Here is a 20,832-nt window from a genome sequence, read left to right as displayed (position 1 = left end):
AAAAGTTTTAAACATGGTTTGTAATTATTTTCCATATTCAGGTAAGTGCAGTTTTTAGAATCCATAACAGAGAAATGTTACATCCATAACGTTGTTTCTTTAGCAAAAATGCACACGTATAAATAAATATTATATTTAATATTATATATTATAGCGTCGCTGCCCGATGAAACTCACGTATGTCCAAAACGGTTACTTTTCAGGAAGTGAAAGAAACACTGTATATCAAAAGCAGTTGAATGTAGCGTTGTCATACTTGGTACGGCATTTTTACATGTAACCATATTCTTGCCAGTGTCATGATATAATCCACATTTGACCAAAATTGAGTTTAAATGGACATACGTGCATATTTTACTGTAACGGTGGTCGATACGTGTTCTTCTGATCATTAATTAGAATGGCCAAGTCGCGTTTTATATTGACAGATGAATACACTCAGTTTATTAAATAGCCTACGTCTTAGTTTATTAAATACGCTTAGTTTATTTAATATTGATTATAAATGTATTAAATGTCTCTTGCAAACTATGAAGGGACAATGAATCAATACACTGACATGGTAATGCTAGACAGATACAAGATTTGCACAGTCCCACTGTAATTTTGTCACTTACGTCTGGCGTCAGGGAGGAAACGTTTACCTCAATGAAGGAAAGTCATTGTCTCACCAGCTTCGATGAAACTTCACGAGAGCGGTGAGATGTTTCCACAGGGCGGGAGATATGCGGCGTGACTGACAGCTTTGACACCAAATGGATATACGTGAAAATCAGATGACATGATTTCACAACTTTTCATTGGCCATTTAGATATGTGAAGCATACTGTATTCGTAAATGAACCTGGACCTTGAATCCGTCGAAAAATCTCAAAATCTGCAAAATGGACATACGTGGTTTTCATCGGACAGCGACAATTTAATATATTATACATTTAATATTATTATAAATAAAATAAATATTATTTGTTCTTTGAAGAGCCCTCTTTTCTCTGTAGTTTTGGGTATAGTTGCTTCTGGTTTGTGCATTGTAATTCACAGATTTCCTACAAAGTATGTTGTTTCCCAAAAACTTTCCACATCCATTACAAGTATATATTTTCTATAATCATATATCACCTCTTGTCAAAGCATGAATCAACATCTGGTCTGCAAAAAAATTCATTATTTTTGGTTGGTTTCTAAATTAAAGTTAGTTAATTTAAATGGTAATTTCGTTGTGTTACGAATATCACAACTAACTGGTTGTGTGGAGTTGACTGTTAAGTACTGCCACTGTCAAACAAGAAGCCAGAACCGATCACTCTGTGTAAACTGCTTCAGGAATTAAGTACTATTTGTATTAACCATGCATTTATATTGAGAAATTATGGCATTTATACTCTACAAGGTTTTCTGTATGTCTTAAAGTTTTTCTAAAATTGCCCATCAGCGACTTTGTTGATGTGCAGGGTTGCCAGGTTTTCACAGTAAAACCTGCCCAATTTTTACTTTAAAGTAGCCCATCACATTTTGAGGGCATCCTCTGCGTTTCGGGGGTTCACCTGCTAAAATGTGCATTAGCGGGGCTGAATACTACATTATTAGGGTCACAGCCCACAACAACAGTGTTAAAGTAGCCTAATTTCGCCCAACTTTGTGTGTCGCCCATCTCTTTCAATGAGCCGTTGCTAATTCTGGTTGTAGTAACAATTATAAACAAATAAGTAATCGTCCTGTCATTAAATGATGAAAGACAGATGATATGAACTCTGCTTCACTCTCATTGGAAGACGCTCAAGATAACCGCTCATCATTTGCATAAAGTTGAACCGTACTCAACTTTGTTGCATAGCTGGAAATGCCTACTTCCTGTTGCCAACGGTCACTGTCACTTGTGTTGCTGCAGGTCGCCAAGCTTCCATTGAAATGAACGAGATTGTGCCATTGCTAGTCGCTAGCAGTGTATACACAGCACTACACATCACATTCACCGTCCATCAGGCCATATGGTGGAATCTAAAGCAGAGCAGACAGTGCGTCCACATACTGAAATGCAAATGCAATTGGTCTGATCACTAAAGCTTCAGCAGAGGAACACTCTACATCCCATTGTTAAAATTAATTCTCATCAAATCTGGACCCTGGTTGGGTGTCTCAAGATTACCCAAACATGATTGGCTGTGTGCTGTGTGGTCAGGCCAGTTGTGGTGACCTCCTTGTGATCTCTTTAGCAGTTCCCATGGTGATGGAGTTTCAAGATTTATAGTGTAAGCCACATCCAGATGGCTGGTATACCTACAGTGGCACGGATATGAGTCCGTGAGGATGCATGTGGATGAATACATCTAGCCGCATTCAAGGTTATGTGTCGGAAGAAAATAATGGCCTTGGGTCTCAGGGTGGCATCTTCTACTTTCACACCCTCTGTGTGGACTAAACATAAAGGCCCTGGTCAACACTGTAGCCAGACAGAGAGAATGGATCAGGTATAGAGATGAATCCTGGATAGACTCCAAATGCTGGAAGGGAAAATGGATCTTGGCCAGACAGTAGTGAGGTGACCGCTGGACATGTTGCTCCGACACACATACACTCACTCGCGCCGTACAACCGCTGCGCACTTGTCACTTGGAATGATAAAGCACCTGGATGCTCTTGTCTCTCATTTCAGTCTGACTCATTCTCTCTCCTTCATGAAATCCTTTCAAACTTCTATCTCATATGCCGGTCCTACTATGAGCAACATTGCTCTTACTTTCATCCTATTTTTATTGTTGTTTATTCTGATGCAAGCCAAACAGTGCCAATATAAGGTAAAGGGGTTTCAGCACAAAGACCTGCATCTTATTCACTAACCACCTGCAATCCAGCTTAACCAAGCCCTGTCCCCATGGATGTCCTGCTGCAGTTACTGTAATGTTTTTATGTATGACCTTACCAAATAAAATGTCCTGTGCAAAAAGGCTGTCAACATACTAGACTTAGCACTGAAAAATGACCTGTTGGCATTGTATGGGTGAGAATGCCATACTAGAAACAGTGTCTAGGCCACAGTTCTGATAAACCTGTTGTAAATATCGGTTATTACACACAGGCTATGGTTAAGCTCAAACCTGCCTGGATACAGGAACAGCTGTGCATATACATTCATCTTTAGTCCAATGAATAATGCTGCAATTTGGCATCTGCTACAGTAGCCCACCAGAGAAGAGGGGGAGGAGTAAGAGAAAGATGAGAGAGGGTGAGACAGACAAAGAGGTGTAAAGATGGGCAAAAAAGTAGCAAGAAAATAAGGAAATATGAGGATCGAAACAGGAAGAGAGATACATTATGTAAGCAAGGTAGGGAAGACAAGAAGCAAATTTGGAGCAAAATATAGGAAAAACTGTATAGTTCCTGAGGCTTTCTGACTAAAATCTGGGTAAAAAGTTCAAATACTTTTTTATCTATAACTACTTAAAGGTGCACTGTGTAGATTTTAGCAGTGGTGAGGTTGTGAATTGCAACCAATGAGTTCAGCGCTCGCTTCTCCTTTTTAATGCACATACCATAGAGCAGGGGTCTCCAACCTTTTTTCATTGGAGAGCTACTTTCTAAAAAATAAAAGTGGTCGAGAGCTACTTGTGTCATGTTATACCTAAATTACACCAGTCTATTAACTCACTGTGATTTGAACTCTTTCCTGCCATAATTTATTTTTTAAAAAGTTGCCAGCCAGTGCAAGCATTTTTTTATTTTTTACAAAATTGTAATATTTCCAGAAAATCCTTTTCTTTAAACATAAACATACGATACCTCAAATGAAAGAACACATCCTACAACAACAACAAAAAAAAAACTTTCATGTTGTCTTTATACTTTTTTATCACCTCTTGTAGAATTCGTCCAAAAATACCACATTTTGTATAAAAAAATCTATTATTAAAGATCAGATTTAGAAAGATGATCCAAACATAGAGTTTGCTTTTGGATTCATAATAGGGATGTGCATGTATGTCACGTATGGCTCTCTGGTATCTCTTGACATTTGATGTTTAAATATGAGATGATAACCCATTGAACCTGTGACGACGACTGTATTTTCGTTTTATCAATAATGAATCCGAAAATGACGGCATCCATTTTAACTATAGTGCCTCGACTCGAGGTGTGTGCGGATCGTCCCGTTGCCACAGCGCGGGCTTCACAGCGTTGCGCGGATCGTCCGGTTGCCGCGGCGCGGGCTTCACAGCGTTGCGGAGATCGTCCGGTTGCCGCGACGCGTGCTTCACAGCGTTGCACGGATCGTCCGGTTGCTGCGGCGCGGGCTTCACCGCGTTGCGCGGACTTATCTGTTTGTTTTTGAATCATACATGTTAAATTACTGATGTCATATGATACGCCGATCTACACAGCTCAACGCGACGTCAAACACGTACCCAGTCTTTACTACCACAGGCGCTTGTAACACTAACCAGACATCCAAATGCGTCATAACCACAGAAAATAAATAAATAAATAAACCCGCGAGCGAGCTACCTGCAATTAAGATGCGAGTAACCAGTAGCTCGCGAGCGACGTGTTGGAGACCCCTGCCATAGAGGGTATGCCCGTGACGTCACCTTCGGTGAAATTGACTGCGGTTACGCCCACTGAGTGGCAAAAGACAGAGTGGCAGCATTTGCGTACAGTGTGAAATCAGCAACAAAACATGGTGAAAACGCGTGTAAATGGGAAGCAGCTGTTGTGCGATAGGCTGTACTGACAGATTAACAAGAATTCGGAGCTATCGTTTTACAGACTGCCAAAAAACACAGAAAGGAGAAGTAAATTGATTGTTCATGCCAACGTCCACAGACCACAGGTGGGTTGATAAGTTGCTAGGGTCACTATTAAGCAGAGGTTTTACTTTCTACTTAAAAGTATTTTTCCAAGTATTTGTATGTTATTGAAAACATACATTACAAAGCATATTATTATATTGTTACTCTATTACATTTCATAAATACAAGTTTTTGTTTTACATTCAATATTTAAGTACATTAATATACTTTTACTCAAGTAAAATAACACAATTTTAATGTAATGAGGTATTAAATACATTTTAATATGCAATATTAAAGAATACGCAGTATGATTCTATGCTTTAGAATGTAGTGAAGTAAATTTTTCCCCAAGACAAACACCCTAATAAAGCACAGATGCTTGAAAAATGTAACTATTGTAACTAAGTATTGTCCACCTCTGCTATCAAGTCCACCTCAATTCAATTTAAGCTGATAATAGTCAGTTTTACTGGCTATGAAAACCAGCCATTTTGTTGAACGTTGCCACTCGATGGGGCGGGTTCCGGCGTGGTCACTTGGAAAAGTGAAGTCAATGCATACACTCTATAGAGAAGCTATGGTAGCCGCTACAGGACAAACATGCCACTGTCTGAGACAACATAGTGACGAAAGACGCTCTGTAGAGCAGTTTGTGTGTTTAGGGCTACTGTAGAAACATGGCGGCGTAAAATGGCGACTTTCACGTAAGGGGACCTGCGGTGTAAGTAGATAAAAACGACTCATTCCACAGTAATTAAAATAAGGGTATATTAATAATATTTAGGGTAATTAATAAATAAGCTAATTAATAAAGGTAATTAATAATAATATTTTATTATGTAAGGTCTTTATACACCACTGAAAATACAGTTACTGTATGTATATTATATTGCATTTCTGTCTATAGATCCTTGTAAATGAACACATTGCACCTTTAAATAAGAACATTTTTATTTAAAATGCATATATGTAAATGTAAAATAGCTGCTTGGTTTTGGTTTTATATAGTGGCATAACATGCTTATTCTGAATGTTGTTCATAAGGATGTCTCAAGCGAGGTACCTTCCCTCATCAGTTCTTTTTCCTTTGGTGTCAATAGTGGACATCATTAGAGGCCAGGGATTCGAGCACAAGTGTGGGTGTGTGTATGTTGAAGATTTACTGTGCAGGAGGATTGTACCTCTTGCTTTGCAGTATCCTGATTAGTATTCTATCTGCAGAGGAGCAGGCCAGTCTAAATATAGCCAATGAAAACAAGACCAGTAGCATCACACTGCTAGCACTGGAACACTGACTGCTCCTCAGACAGACACAGACCAGAAACACAATCAACACTAGCTCAACACATCAAGAAAGAAACTATGTGACACACATACATGAGGAGCTACACAATAAAAGATAGCATTTCAATATTTAAAGGAAACTCATCCAAATGTCCTATTTTGACATTGCATTTCAACTCAGTATTATTTCATTTATTTCTTGAAACATGAAAGGAATGAAATTACAAATAATCTGGTATATCACAAATGCAAACTGAACACAAAACGATATTTTGACTATGGTAAAGTGGAAGATTTTTATTTTCATATATTTATTTACTCAGGGACAGTGCCCATTAAAGGCAGGATAGGCAGGAATTATCTAAATTACATTTTTACAAATTTGTTTAAACTGTCTTTATATACCAATACATAAGTAAAATGTAAGTACTCTGAAAAAGACAGTATAAAAATCGAGTGTCTGTAGACCTCTCACGGCTGTTTTAAACACAGCTCACTTTTCCATTCACTCCACCCCCTCCCTTCCGTTTTTTTTCTAAAGCCACGCCCCAAAACACATGAACGCGCGACGCGCTGAGAAGCATTTACCTCAGATGAGCTGAGAGGAAGGAGCGCGGTGCATGTAGTAACATCATGTCACAACCACATGTAATAATACACCTAACTTTATCACTGTGAATAGTTCTTACTATTAAGCCAGTGTTTTGCATGGAAGAGTTTCCGTGATGAAAGCATTGTTGACTCTGATGAGGACTACACTCCAGAGACAATACCGCTACCGCATCGTCGACTCGAGGAAAAGCCACGCGATATTTACTCTTGTTTGATTTCTTCTTGTATTCCTTTTTTGCCTTGTTTGCCTTCGCTGACTGGATACTGTGAGTTCTGAATGCTCTTTCTCTGCCATACTTTTGCTCTTCCTAGAGTGCCTCGTGCACGTTCAAATCAATCAGGTGTGCGCCTGTGTGGGCAGATCCCATAGCAACAGGGGTGGTGCCATGGTCGCGCAAGCCAATCATTTGTTTTGTCCCGAATGGAAATAATTAGCTTTGTTTAAAACAGTCGTGAGAGGTCTACAGACACTCGAGTTTTATACTCTCTTTTTCAGAGTACTTTCATTTTACTTATGTATTGGTATATAAAGACAGTTTAAACAAATTTGTAAAAAAGTTTTTTAGATAATTCCTGCCTATTCTGCCTTTAATAATACATAGATATGTAAAATGTGCCAGATTTAGCCAGTATTGGTTAATTTTCATCTGAAGTCTCATTTGGTAGGTTGATGATAACGTCAGAAAGAAAATATAAACAAAGAATATTAATACATCACAATAAGAACCAGAAGAAACAAAATGGCAGGAGAAAGAAGAAAAAAAATAAACTAATACTATGGAGACATAACATCCACATTTTGATGCGTCAGTAACAATGTTTACAACTTTTTCGAGAAACCACAGTGTCCTGTTAACTGTTTTAATCCTTTCAACTCTACTGGGAGTTATCCCACTCATGTGTTCCTCTAAAAGAAAACAATTATTGACCAAACGCACGTTACAATCACCTGTAAAACCAGCACGTGTACAGCTTCCTTTAAAGGTGCCAAAGAATGCATTGATACAATATGTAAAATTGTTCTTTTATATTTACATAGAATGAATGCAAGTTTATTAAGTGCAAAAATTATCCAGAAACATTTTTTTACATGTCCATTTACAGTCCTAGGATTTGTCTTTTGAATGAAATGGTCTATTTTTGCCCTATTTGGAAAGGTCACTAATAACAATTTTGAGCTCTGCTCTGATTGGCTCTGCTCTGCTCTGAGGCTCATGTCAGTAACTCACATTAGTAAACATTTTAACATCTTTGTTATTAATTTAATGTGTATTTTAATGTTGGGGACTGTGACAACACAGTTTGTGTTATGTTGAGATTGGCCTGTTTTCCAGCAGTCTTTTGCGTGCACAAGATTTACATAAAAATGAGGAAACAAATGCGTACTCATGAAATGTCATTACCATGTACAGAGCTCTTATTATTTATCTATGCCTAGGTAAATACACTCACCTAAAGGATTATTAGGAACACCATACTAACACTGTGTTTGACCCTCTTTCGCCTTCAGAACTGCCTTAAATCTACGTGGCATTGATTCAACAAGGTGCTAAATGCATTCTCTAGAAATTTTGGCCCATATTAATAGGATAGCATCTTGCAGTTGATGGAGATTTGTGGGATGCACATCCAGGGCACGAAGCTCTCGTTCCACTACATCCCAAAGATGCGCTATTGGGTTGAGATCTGGTGACTGTCATTTTAGTACTCATTGTCATGTTCAAGAAACCAATTTGAAATGATTCAAGCTTTGTGACGTGGTGCATTATCCTGCTGGAAGTAGCCATCAGAGGATGGGTACATGGTGGTCATAAAGGGATGCTCAGGTAGGCCGTGGCATTTAAACGATGCCCAATTGGCACTAAGAGGCCTAAAGTGTGCCAAAAAAACATCCCCCACACCATTACACTATTGCATTAATGAGAAATTGAACAGGTGCTCCTTATAATCCTTTAGGTGAGTGTTTTCGATTTTACCTTTAATCTGATTTATGTAATCCCTAAAAACAGATGGTGCAAAACCATTTAAGATCTCAAAAATAAGTAACAAGTCATAAAACACTTAAAAAAATTATCCCTATAGCTTTGACTTTAAAAGTACACATTTGTGCCTAAAGTGTTTATATTGGTACCCCAAAGGCACATATATGTATATGTACCTAAATGGTTCATATTAGGACCTTTTATAAGGGTACTGTCCCAGTGACAGCTTGGGACCATTTTTCAGTCTTGACTTTTATTACATACTGTATCTATGGTGTTTTGATTTTGGAGCTTGACAGTAAATTCCCATTCACATTTGCTGTATAGACAACAGAAGCACTGGATTTTTTATGTAATAAGATCTTCATAAACGAATGAAGTTAATATGGATTTTGGGATATAATGGGTTTGAATCAATGATGACAAAGATAAAATAAAAATAAAACTTTTCCATTTCAAATGCTGAGAGATGTATATCATTCTGACATCCAAGTGACCGTGAACTGCATAGCAATTGCTATGTTGCAACACAAATAATTCATCAAACACAGAAAGTTTATAACTTCTCTAAAATGCCTGATATTGCATGCAAAGCATGATATATATTCAGCGAATGCACTGTGTCGAATGTAGATTTGACTTTTGGTCTTTTGCATGACCATTAACACTATCTTAAAAGGTTTGTGTAGCTTATGCGTTGTGTAAAGAACAGCATTTAAACTCAGACCAAACCTACTAACTGTGTCTGTACTGGAGATAACATTTGGCAGGCTCCTAAGGGCTTGAGCAGCACCCAGCCAAATCCTCAAATTCAACATCAATGACATCATTAACGATAGGGAAATTTAGATGTGTAGCTGAAGGACACTATTTGAAGTACGTAAGGTGACCCGAAACGGTCCCTCTATCTCTTGCCAGACCACCATAATTTGTCTCCCTCATACACAGAGGACGCGTCAGTATCGTCCTCGCGTGGCACAGACAGATACTAGCGCGCTGTCACACACGTACACACACACACACACATTCTCTAAATTACAGCAGCAAAACTCAATGTTCCCACCAGCCACCGCATGCAGCACAAACTAGGGCACAGTTAATCTGCTGAAAAGATGGTAGAGGTGTCCTACTTTATTTGACACAGTGCAGCTACTACTCAAGATGCTGGGGAGGTTGAAAGTTTACAGCAAGTGTAGTTTACATAAAGCAAGGTACACAGACAGGTGCAACGAGGCAGGTGCTATTTAGAGTTACTGTACGTTTTGGCTATTTAAGTCACAGACAAAATAGCTCATTAAGTACCTTTGAGTAAAGAAACCTGGCAGGTGGTTTGGTTGTTTTTAAATGTGTTTTCTCTTAAAGGAACAGTACTTTTAGTACGGTTTAGGACTTTCACTTACCATTAATGTCATTGCATAGATGTTATTCTTTCTTGGGAGATTTGTTGTAGTTCCCAGTTGTGTTTCAAGGTTGAATAAGCAACACGAGGCAGCAGATGTGCACTAGATAGGGTGTATTTTAAGAAACACTAATAATTTCCTCCTCCAGTGAGCTCTTAACTTGACTACTGGATCATTGAGTCGGTGAATGAATCAATCTGATTTGTAAATGAATCGTTGTGTGAACTTGATCAACCATTTCATTTTGTCAAATTATTTCACAAAACATAAACATTAGCATAGAGAGCTACTGTAGGTGAACTCTGACAGATGTCAAGATTTTCAATAAATAATGACAAAATAATCAGAAGACCTAAAGTGCACCATGCATTTGCATTCGTTTTTAAGGTTAGAAAACCTTTTAGTCCCTGTTCTTTGTAGGCTAATTGCTGTTAAAAAACTAAAACACTACTGTTGTATATTTTTGGGTGAACTGTTACTTTAATCTCAGAATTCTCCTTAATTTTTTCAATTTTTTGCTCTTTGGTCTGTTGGAGCGGTTCACCCTCTGTTCACAATCTGACATATGAGTCATTGTAATTCAGCCTCAGTACGCAGGTCTCTTTTCATCTGCTTATAAACCTATGCCCCATTACCCAGTCCACTGTATCTGTTCCTTTTGAACTGTTCTGAAATCAGACTCCCATTAGGCATTCTTACAGCATTGTGTCAATCAAACTAAAACAGGAGATGGTACTGAAACTGAAAGTACTGACAATCTCACAAAACCCTGGCATACAAATGTTTGGCTTGTCCTTTCAGGCATCGTTGGACTGTTTGTGCCATCTCTGTAAAGCTTTTCTCTGTGTTTAATAGCTTAATGCCTCTTACTGAGATGATGTCTGGGGCAGACACTTTCTTTTCTTTTTTTCTTTTTTGCCCAATATTTTATTTTTCCCCAAAGAGAATGTTTGTCTCTACAAAGTAAACCAATAAGAAGCAGCAAACTGGCTTTCCAGAGGATTGTATTGTATTGCTCGGAAGTTATGATTTATTGGTGGGGTTATGTTTCATTTAAATAGCAAGCATGTTTAAAGAATCTGAAACTGAAATAGACTAAACAAATACAGACCTGTACATTTCATGTAAATTGGTTTTGGTATTTTATGAAATATATTTACAGTTATATTAAAATATCATGACATTGCCTCAAAAATTAAAAAATAAAATAAATGGATTTATAATTTTTTTTTTAAATGGTCCGAAGCTGTCACTTGGGCAGCACCCTTTGGAAAAGGTATATAGATATGTTCAAGTTTTGTACCAATATGTACGAATATGCACTCATTTGGTACAAACAGTGCTAAATAGCACTAAAAGTGGTTCTTGGCTTGTAATCATAGAGGAACTATTTATCTAATCAACACATTACATGGCAGTTGCTTCAATGCATTTAGGGGTGTGGTCCTGGTCAAGACAATCTCCTGAACTCCAAACGGTGGTAAACAAAGGTGATTTGAGCAATTTTGAACGTGGCATGGTTATCGGTGCCAGACGGGCCAGTCTGAGTATTTCACAATCAGCTCAGTTACTGGGATTTTCACGCACAACCATTTCTACAAAGAATGGTGTGAAAAGGGAAAAACATCCAGTATGCGCAGGCTTGTGGGCGAAAATGCCTTGTTGATGCAAGAGGTCAGAGGAGAATGGGCCGACTGATTCAAGCTGATATAACCACTCGTTACAACCGAGGTATGCAGCAAAGCATTTGTGAAGCCACAACACGCACAACCTTAAGGCGGATGGGCTACAACAGCAGAAGACCCCACCGGGTAGTCATCTCCACTACAAATAGGAAAAAGAGGCTACAATTTGCACAAGCTCACCAAAATTGGACAGTTGAAGACTGGAAAAATGTTACCTGGTCTAATGAGTCTCGATTTCTGTTGAGACATTCAGATGGTAGAGTCAGAATTTGGCGAAAACAGAATGAGAACATTGATCCATCATGCCTTGTTACCACTGTGCAGGCTGCTGGTGTAATGGTGTGGGGGATGTTTTCTTGGCACACTTTAGGCCCCTTAGTGCCAATTGGGAAATGCCACGGCCTACCTGAGCATTGTTTCTGACCATGTCCATCCCTTTATGACCACCATGTACCCATCCTCTGATGGCTACTTCCAGCAGAATAATGCACCATGTCACAAAGCTCAAATCATTTCAAATTGGTTTCTTGAACATGACAATGAGTTCACTGTACTAAAATGCCCCCCATAGTCACCAGATCTCAACCTAATAGAGCATCTTTGGGATGTGGTGGAACGGGAGCTCCGTGCCCTGGATGTGCAACCCACAAATCTCCATCAACTGTAAGATGCTATCTTATCAATATGGGCCAACATTTCTAAAGAATGCTTTCAGCACCTTGTTGAATCAATGCCACATAGAATTAAGGCAGTTCTGAAGGCAAAAGGGGGTCAAACACAGTATTTAGTATGGTGTTCCTAATAATCCTTTTGGTGAGTGTATACTGGAGGTTTAGTTGTAACACTGTGTGATAACTAACCCCGCTGTGTAAATTTTTTTTCAATCCCAGCTATCAGTTACTAGTTGCTGACATGTTTCAAAATTGTGTTATGTTTTAGGTAACAAGACAGTGATTAAAATAATTTAAGGTTGGATTTGGTGACTTACAGTACACACCCAACTTAGAAAAAAATGAAGATGAAGACATTTACTTGTATGCCTCCAAAATACTTTTTGTTTAATATCTTAACTAAAAACACATCAAAACTTTTGACAAATTCACAGGATATCATCTTCTGACAGGAAGAGAAAAAGACCAAAAACACAGATTGCTCAGCTCTGTAGAAATATGTAAAGTAGCTGCGTTACAATTAACCCCACGTTAGTTTGTGCCCCGCTCACCCCTACTTTTTAAAAGGGAACCGCCCCACTCACAGCTAGGGTCTCCTCTCCTAATCCTCCCTGCTGATTTGAAGAAATAACTGATATATTAAGATGCATAAATGTACTACATTTATGCATTTAGCAGACACTTTAATCCAAAGTGCATTACATTTTATCAGCATGTGTGCGTACTGGAAATCATTTCCAAAATCTTTCTTTTGCTGCTTGAAGTATTGTTTATTTTTTGCACGTACATGAGGGTCCACGTACAGTACAGTTTGTGTGACGCAATTTTCACCATCAGAGGAATGCACACTTATTGTACGTGCATCGTCAAATTTTTGAAACCCTGTGTACATTGTATGTGTAGGTCATGTCGGTGCCTACAGGAGAATGTATGTAGCCCAGAGATGCATTGCATTTTGTTGCATTGTGCATGCGTTGAACGTCTGTGTACACGTATGAGTCAAAGGCTGTGCGTTTGACCGTGCATGTGTGTTCACGTACATGTAAAAAAAGACTATACTCTGGGCATAACACAATGCTTTACCAATTCAGCTTCAGAAACAATTTTATGATTTGTCTTTCCTGTGCATTTCCTTCAATTACAAAACCAATATGGGAGTCAAGTTGTAAAAACTAACATGGATTGGATTGTTTCTACATGAAATTGTTACACATTCATACAAAATGGGCTCAGACTCAGCAGGTCCACATCTAAAGGCTGTGTCTTACATATTGGCTGAGCTGGCATTGATAATTTTACAGTTGGCTGCCGAAGGTTTGCGGCCAGCAGACGTGCAAAACAAATTCACTCAGTAGGAGCCGCCTGCCTCGCTGCCCTTTATAGCAATGCTAAAACACTGGCCGTGGTCTTTACCTTCAGTAATGATCACACTGCTGTTAGAAAGTTGTTCCTAAAGCAACGCTCTCGTCGCTTGTTTCCCTGTTGCGAGAACGTGTTGTTGGTTAAGGTTGGTTAAGTGCGTTCCTGGGGTTGTTTAAGGTATGTTCCAGGATGTTATGCATGCAGGCAATGCTGAATTGTGAACTGAAGAAACACTGTTTAATTGGCTCCCATTACAAATGCTTTTAGTCCCTTCGGCAAAGCCGATATTTTTCAGATTTCTGACAGAACAGCGCTTGGTTCTTTAACAAAAGGGCTGAGGTTTTTTGAAAGGGGTGCTCGGGATTTCAGCGAGATCTATAGTAACGTAATGATTCTCAATAGCACAGCCAACAGAACTGAGATTGCAGAGGAGCAGCTGGGTTTCCTTGAAAGTTGATTTTTTTTCAAGGTTATCCAGTAGTGTTGTTCAGTTAAAGATCAATACTATAGTCTTTGCCTGCCCAAGGTTTCCATAAACGAGATTCTTTGTGAATGGAATAGTAGATCGTATTGATTTGGTTAGCTTTTTTGTAGGAAAAACTCACAAAAAAGCTATAGCTTCAGTGACAAGACTGTCGCTTGAAAATGTTTTCTTTCTGGCTGTGATGACACATTCATTACAGAAAACAACACTATTGTTTTGTTGCAAATATATGGTTTGCATGCTTGAGGTGGGCTATGTTTTTCAAAAAGCCATACATATTCATTATATGGTGAGACAGGTATTGGTGGTAAAATTAGCAGTATAGGTTGTGCTTTGTCAGCTTTGTTATTGCGTCATTTTAGCAAGACTGGAGAATTTTCCTGGAGCGACACCTCAATCTACCCCCTGCCATTCCTAAACAAATAACTCCATAAACGTAAAGTCAAAGCAACCTTGAGGATGCTGTTGGCCAATATTTCCACCTGTCAGTCAAATCTTGCAACATCACCAATGAGATGTCACTAAACCTGTGTAACCAATCAGCTCCTTTGGTCCATTCACATTTGTTGGCAAAATATGACACATGGAAGTGTTTGACCGTATCATATTATTTTGTAAGATTATTTGGAGGCTTTTGTCACTTTTTATTTATAGAGACAGTCAAAAAATGACAGAGAATGGTTGTGAACGGAATTGGTTTCTCCCACGCAAGCACCACATCTTGCTAACATGCTAACCGCTACAACACAGACCCAACACATATTCTCAATGTGTGCTAATGCACTGCTGAATTAAATTTAAATCCATTTTAGAGTATAAATAATGAAAGTAATAACAAAGCAAAGTAAACAAGGCCATTATGTATTGCCAGTTTAATTTAGTTTTTTTTAGCATTTCTCCGGGTGCTTTACTGTTCCTGACCTGTCCAGTTTGGCTAAATCATCCGTCAGTGTGAAATTCCCCGCAGGTGCATCTTTAAAAGCATGAGGCCTCTTACTGAGCTGTCAGAGAAAGAGACACATTTTGTTTTCCTCTGCCGGAGGCATCAATTAGTGCTGGTGCAGAAAAGTGCCGGAGACACATCCCCAACATGGTGGTGCTCAGACGGCCGGCGAGCCGAGTTTATGTCAAGGTAAAGTACCATATGAAAGACTTTCGTGAACAGACTCATTATGGTGCTTGCTAATTCCCATTTTAGTGAATTAGCACAGCAGTTAAAGATTCCCTGTATCCATCTGGACCATTATGGTTTCCTAGAGACAGTTTTCTCCATTCAGTAAACACGTGCGCTTAAATCCATTTTTATAATTCCACTGTTGGCTGTTGTGTTGGTGTGAAGTGTAATTTAATTATTGCTTGACTCAATTTTCATTTGACCACTTTGCTTCTTTCAATTAGTCATTTTTAAGCTAGCCAAAGTTAACAAGTTAACTTTTGAGATTAATTAAATGCTTAACGCTGTTAATTTATTTATCTTTTTTTATTTTGGCCGATTGCCATCAGCAGGAAAGTGAGTGATGAGACAGGAAATTATAGGGAGATGAGCAGAGGGATGTGATCAGGAGACAACCAGGATCATTCACACAATGCCAATCATAGAATTCACTACTCTCTATAACTGCATTTACACTTGAAGAGTTTCGTTGCAAAACGAGATAACCACCGCTCTTTTAATTGTTCAGAAATCTCGTTTTTTGGTTGTGCATTCCAATTAATTTCAATTCAACTGCAGTTGGTTTGTTTTGATTTAAACCTTCATAACTTAAAAAAATATAGCTAAGTAGCACCATAAAACAAAATAATAACATGATAACATCATAATAAACATGTTTTGAGAAAAAAATAAATAAAATGGATTTATCTCGTTTTGCAACGAAACTCTTCACTTGAAGTCTTAATGCACAGATCCGATCTTTTAGCCATATCCAATTTTTTCCCTGCCTGTTTACACATACTTTAGAGACGACTTATATCCGATGTCCGTGTTTACATTAAACTCCCTCCCAGACAGAATCCTAGCTTAACTGGGTACAAGCGTGACGCATAAGCCCTGGAAAGTAGGGGTGTCAACAATAATCGATTCGGCAATGCATCTCAATGCGCATGCACGATTCAGCATCAATGCAGCAAAGTGCCATAATCGATTATGTCACTGTTTATTTTCTGGCCTCGAGTGGACAATAAAGTTGTGAAGTGCCAATTACTTCCGGGGGCATAACAACAACAATCAAGATGGCTGAGGTGGAGAGATATGACAATGATAGACGGGTAAATAAAAATGCAACCTTTTCCATGGAAAGTGGACATATGGGCACATTTCGGATTCTATGAAGTTAATGGGTAACTAGACAAGACTTACGCTGTGTGTAAAATTCTCATCTCAGGTATATAATTTTCATTGTCTTAAAGCTGCTAAGCTTCCGTTTTTGTTGAGAATAGTTGCACTTGACTTTACTACTTGATTGATTAAAAATTTGCCTTGTTGTGTACAGTAGAATTCCATTCTGATGCATCGCAATGCATCGTAGAATCGAATTCAATTGAAACCTGGTGAATCGTAATTGATTCAAATTGTGAGGGCAGTGCCAATGCACACCCCTATTGGAAAGTGAAGCCAAAACATCTCAATCGCCCCCAGTGACTGGTCCTAGTATAGGTCATAAACCCCGCATCCCCATGTTATATTATACTTGAGACCAACTAAACAATTTAATTTAATTACACTTCAATTATCTTTTTTCCGAAGCTGGTTTCTGTCATGAACTATAGTTTTCTTCACACTAATTCAAGTGTTTGTTTTAAAATAAGTTTGTTTTTAATTAGTTATTTAATGCTATAAAAACAATGTTGTCACGTCATGATTGACAGCTGTGATATGCGCATTCTGCGAGAGTGAGGGCGGGGTCTTAATTTCGCGGCTTTACTTCCTGCTCACTACTGCGCAGGACTGGTCCTGAAATCGCTACTGCGCAGACTCAAGACCCAAGATGTCAGCGCCGTATCGGGACACTGGCGGCTTCACTTTTCACCAATGGAAGAGGCAAACAGGCGTCGTCCATCTTTTTTTAGAGTCTATGACTGGGCATAGTGTTACCTATCTAACATTAATATCATCACTTATTTAAAGTAAAGGCCATTGTTAATGATCACCTTCGAAATCATCATCATCCAAATTGTCTTTTTCTGTCATCACGTCTTCCTCTGAAAAACTGTCGAGAACTTCGGGAGGTCGGCAGCGAGGTTTATCTCCCAAAATTCACTCCAGTTGCTCATAAAATGGGCAAGTCGTTCTGCCCTGATAATGCGGTTGTTGTGATCCTTAACTTCCTAATACTGAGCTTTAATGCTCTTTATTTTGCGCTGGCATTGCAGGCAGGTGCATCCGCTTGTAACTTCTTACTTCAGGTGCGAAATGATGACAGCGCAATCCGACGTGGAACACTGACGTTATAATCAAGCTGAAACGGATATGTGTGTTTAGACACAGTTCGGAGTTGGATATCGGATATAAAAATACACATTTGTGGAAATATCCGATCTGTGTCAGATGTGAGGACTAAATCCGATTTTTCTGTGCCAGTGTAAATGCAGCCTATGTTCCTAATATATGTATTTATACTGTTAATTTTTGTTATTACACTAAAAAAAGGGATTCATTCAATTTACTACATTTTTAGTAAAAGTAATTTTTTTTAGTAAAAGTAAGTGGTTGCAATCAATTTATTTAAGCTACATTTAAACAAATTTTTATTTTATTTTTCTAATTTAAAAAAAAATGTAGCTGAAATAAATTGATTGCAACCACTTACCCTAAAAAATTGAGTAAATTGAATTAATAATTACCCAATTTTACCCAATAACCCCCACCCACCCCCCACCCGTCTAGGGTGCACCCCCCAAAAAAAGCAATCTCAAACTTTGAATATGAAATATACTAATTATATTAAATGATGTATTGCTGTTGGTACCACTGATCTATATAAATGACTGGATTGCGCATAGAACGCTTAACGTAACAGCGTGAGGTGAAGCCAGCGCAGAGTTCGAGCCGCCATCTTGGTATACCCAACCGGCAGACGGCGTCATTGACTTCCATTCAAAATCATGTTTTAAATTCACCCGCTTTACAGCGTATCAGTCACGCAAGATTATTTTTAGGATATGTGTACGTAATTTAAATGTTAATTCTGGTGTTATTCGCAATGTTTATGATTTAATCGGGCAGGATAATGGATTTATAAAAAACCGTTAAGGTGAGTGTGTCTGCTGCATTCTGTTAATGACACGGGTATAAATAAAGTTTTGTTTGACATTCAGCTACACAGTCAGCGTTATTTCTCTAAATAAGTTTAGGTAAGTTGTAAGTTTAGATAACATAAAACCAGCAAGTTATTGCATGCACATACCGTACATAGTATGATTATTTATTTAGATTCAGAATGAGCATGTTATTCATTAATACTAAATATGCTGCGGTATGTCTGCTGATCTGATACTGTAATGAAGATGAATGTATAATAATAACTGATTAAAAACTAAAATGTGCAACTTTCAGTAAATAACTATGTACATGCTTAGGACGTTTGTGTTGTAATAATGTACATGGTAACTTCAGAGATAAAAATAAAGACTAGTAAAGTGATGTTTTATCATTAAAATCTGATCGCGTCCATTGATTTAATAGAATGTTTGGGTATACCAACATGGCGGCGCTGTGGATTCACAGTTGTGACGTCATGCGCAATCCAGTCATTTATATAGATCAGTTTTTGGTACACATAATTTATGATTAATTCATGTACTGTATTTCATAAAATTTCATAAAAATGGGGGCCCCCTGCGGCACCATCTCACACCCCCATTTTGAGAACAACTCGGACCTAATTAATAAACATAAAAAACAGTTTTGCAAAGACAAGTGTTAAAAAAGTCTATGCCAAGTGCCTAAAATCTTTCTATCTTCTCTCCCCCCTCCCACCACATTGTTCTTGGTGGATAAAATTAAGCTCTACTTTACCCTGATAATACACAACTATAGGTCATGAAAGTAAAATGGGTTGCGGAAGGCACTTTATGCTGACTTTAATCGCCAAAAATCATGAGATGGTTGGACCAGAACATAATAATAAGACTCTGGGTCCCAGTGGAGCTTTATCCTGAACTCTTTGTTCTTTTGGTGAAGTGAAGGTTTCACATTGCATGTGCTTCCTAAACTACCAGCAGCCAGAGTGAAATAGGAGAACATTGACTTAAGCATAAAGCCACAAGACAAGTGAAGATCAAAAGAAATTTCAAAACAAAGCTGTTTGCAAATACAGTTCATAATATCAGCTTCTAATGCTCAAAGCATCTTAATGATCAATAAGAGAACAAACCAATAATACTTGAAAACTAAACTAAAACAGATAAAAAGGTTTTGGCTTAGCTGTATACAATAGTCAAAACTGACATTTCTAGACCATATCTGCACTAATATGAAATCTGCACATTGAGTCAAAGAAACGGCACACACTTGGAGGTCTCACTGATCTTTTTGGAGTAATATGTTAAGTAGAAAGACGTTTCTGTAATTTACATAGCATTGGGAGAGAGATAGTGTTGTGGCATACATCAAAGATTATTTAGGAACACTTTAATTAATTGTCAAATGTAAGCAAGTCGCAGGATCTTTATAATCTCTACAGAGGAAAGAGTGTTTTCAGCTCAAGATCACGTGTTATGGAAGCTATCTAGAACAAGACACGCTCTGGTTGTCCGCACTGCATCGCAGCAAGCACCGCCTGATGATTCATTTTTAGAAATAGCAGATTGCATCACATTAAACTGACAAACTGCATTCGGGGATATTTGGAAAGGGTTGAGAGTTAGTGATAATATTAAACAATGGAGAACTGCACAGCCAAACTGTTGGGAAATGATGTTACTGTACTTAAGCATTTCAAACTATCATTTATTCAAATGTATGTATTTTCAGACGCAAATGATTTTCATTCTTCCTTGTAAAAAATGATTGAAAAATGTATGGTTTTCTCCTATGTACACAACTACAATGAATTGGGACTGGAGCGATGCTTCAAAAGGATGCAAAAAGTATTGAAATGGGTCCATACTACCTGTGCACTATAAGGAAAAGAAAGTGAAAATTGATTACATGAACTATTCTCTAGATGTGTATTTACTTTTAATAAAGCTAAAATAATAAGTTAATCATTGCCCTTGGATTTACACCGAAGGTCACAGTCATAGACATTTTTTATTGTTCCAGCACAGGCTTTTACTCAAACACGCTTAAGAATAAGTGGCTTTACCGATTAGTCCTTTAATTACCTCTGGACAAGTGACATGCATACAGATTTAGAGACCGACCGACTCTTTAGTGTTGCTTTAATCAAATGTTAAGTTATGGGGTCCACGTCCTTCAAGTCCAAAAAATGTGCATCCATCCATCACAAAATAAATCCAATCAAAGGCCTTCTGAGGATAATCAGTGCCGTTTTGTTGTAGAAATATCCATATTTAAAACTTTATACATGAAAATAACTAGCTTCTGGTAACGCCGCCATCT

General features: G+C 38.1%; 1 protein-coding gene across 2 annotated transcripts in view; it reads right to left on the bottom strand.

Annotated features, from left to right (window-relative positions):
• Positions 1 to 20,832, bottom strand: part of insyn1 (inhibitory synaptic factor 1) — a 90,899-nt gene that overhangs the window by 46,650 nt on the left and 23,417 nt on the right. The window lies entirely within an intron of this gene.

Source organism: Misgurnus anguillicaudatus, chromosome 15, assembly GCF_027580225.2.
Source record: "Misgurnus anguillicaudatus chromosome 15, ASM2758022v2, whole genome shotgun sequence".
NCBI lineage: Eukaryota > Metazoa > Chordata > Actinopteri > Cypriniformes > Cobitidae > Misgurnus > Misgurnus anguillicaudatus.
This window is presented reverse-complemented; position numbering and strand designations above follow the sequence as displayed.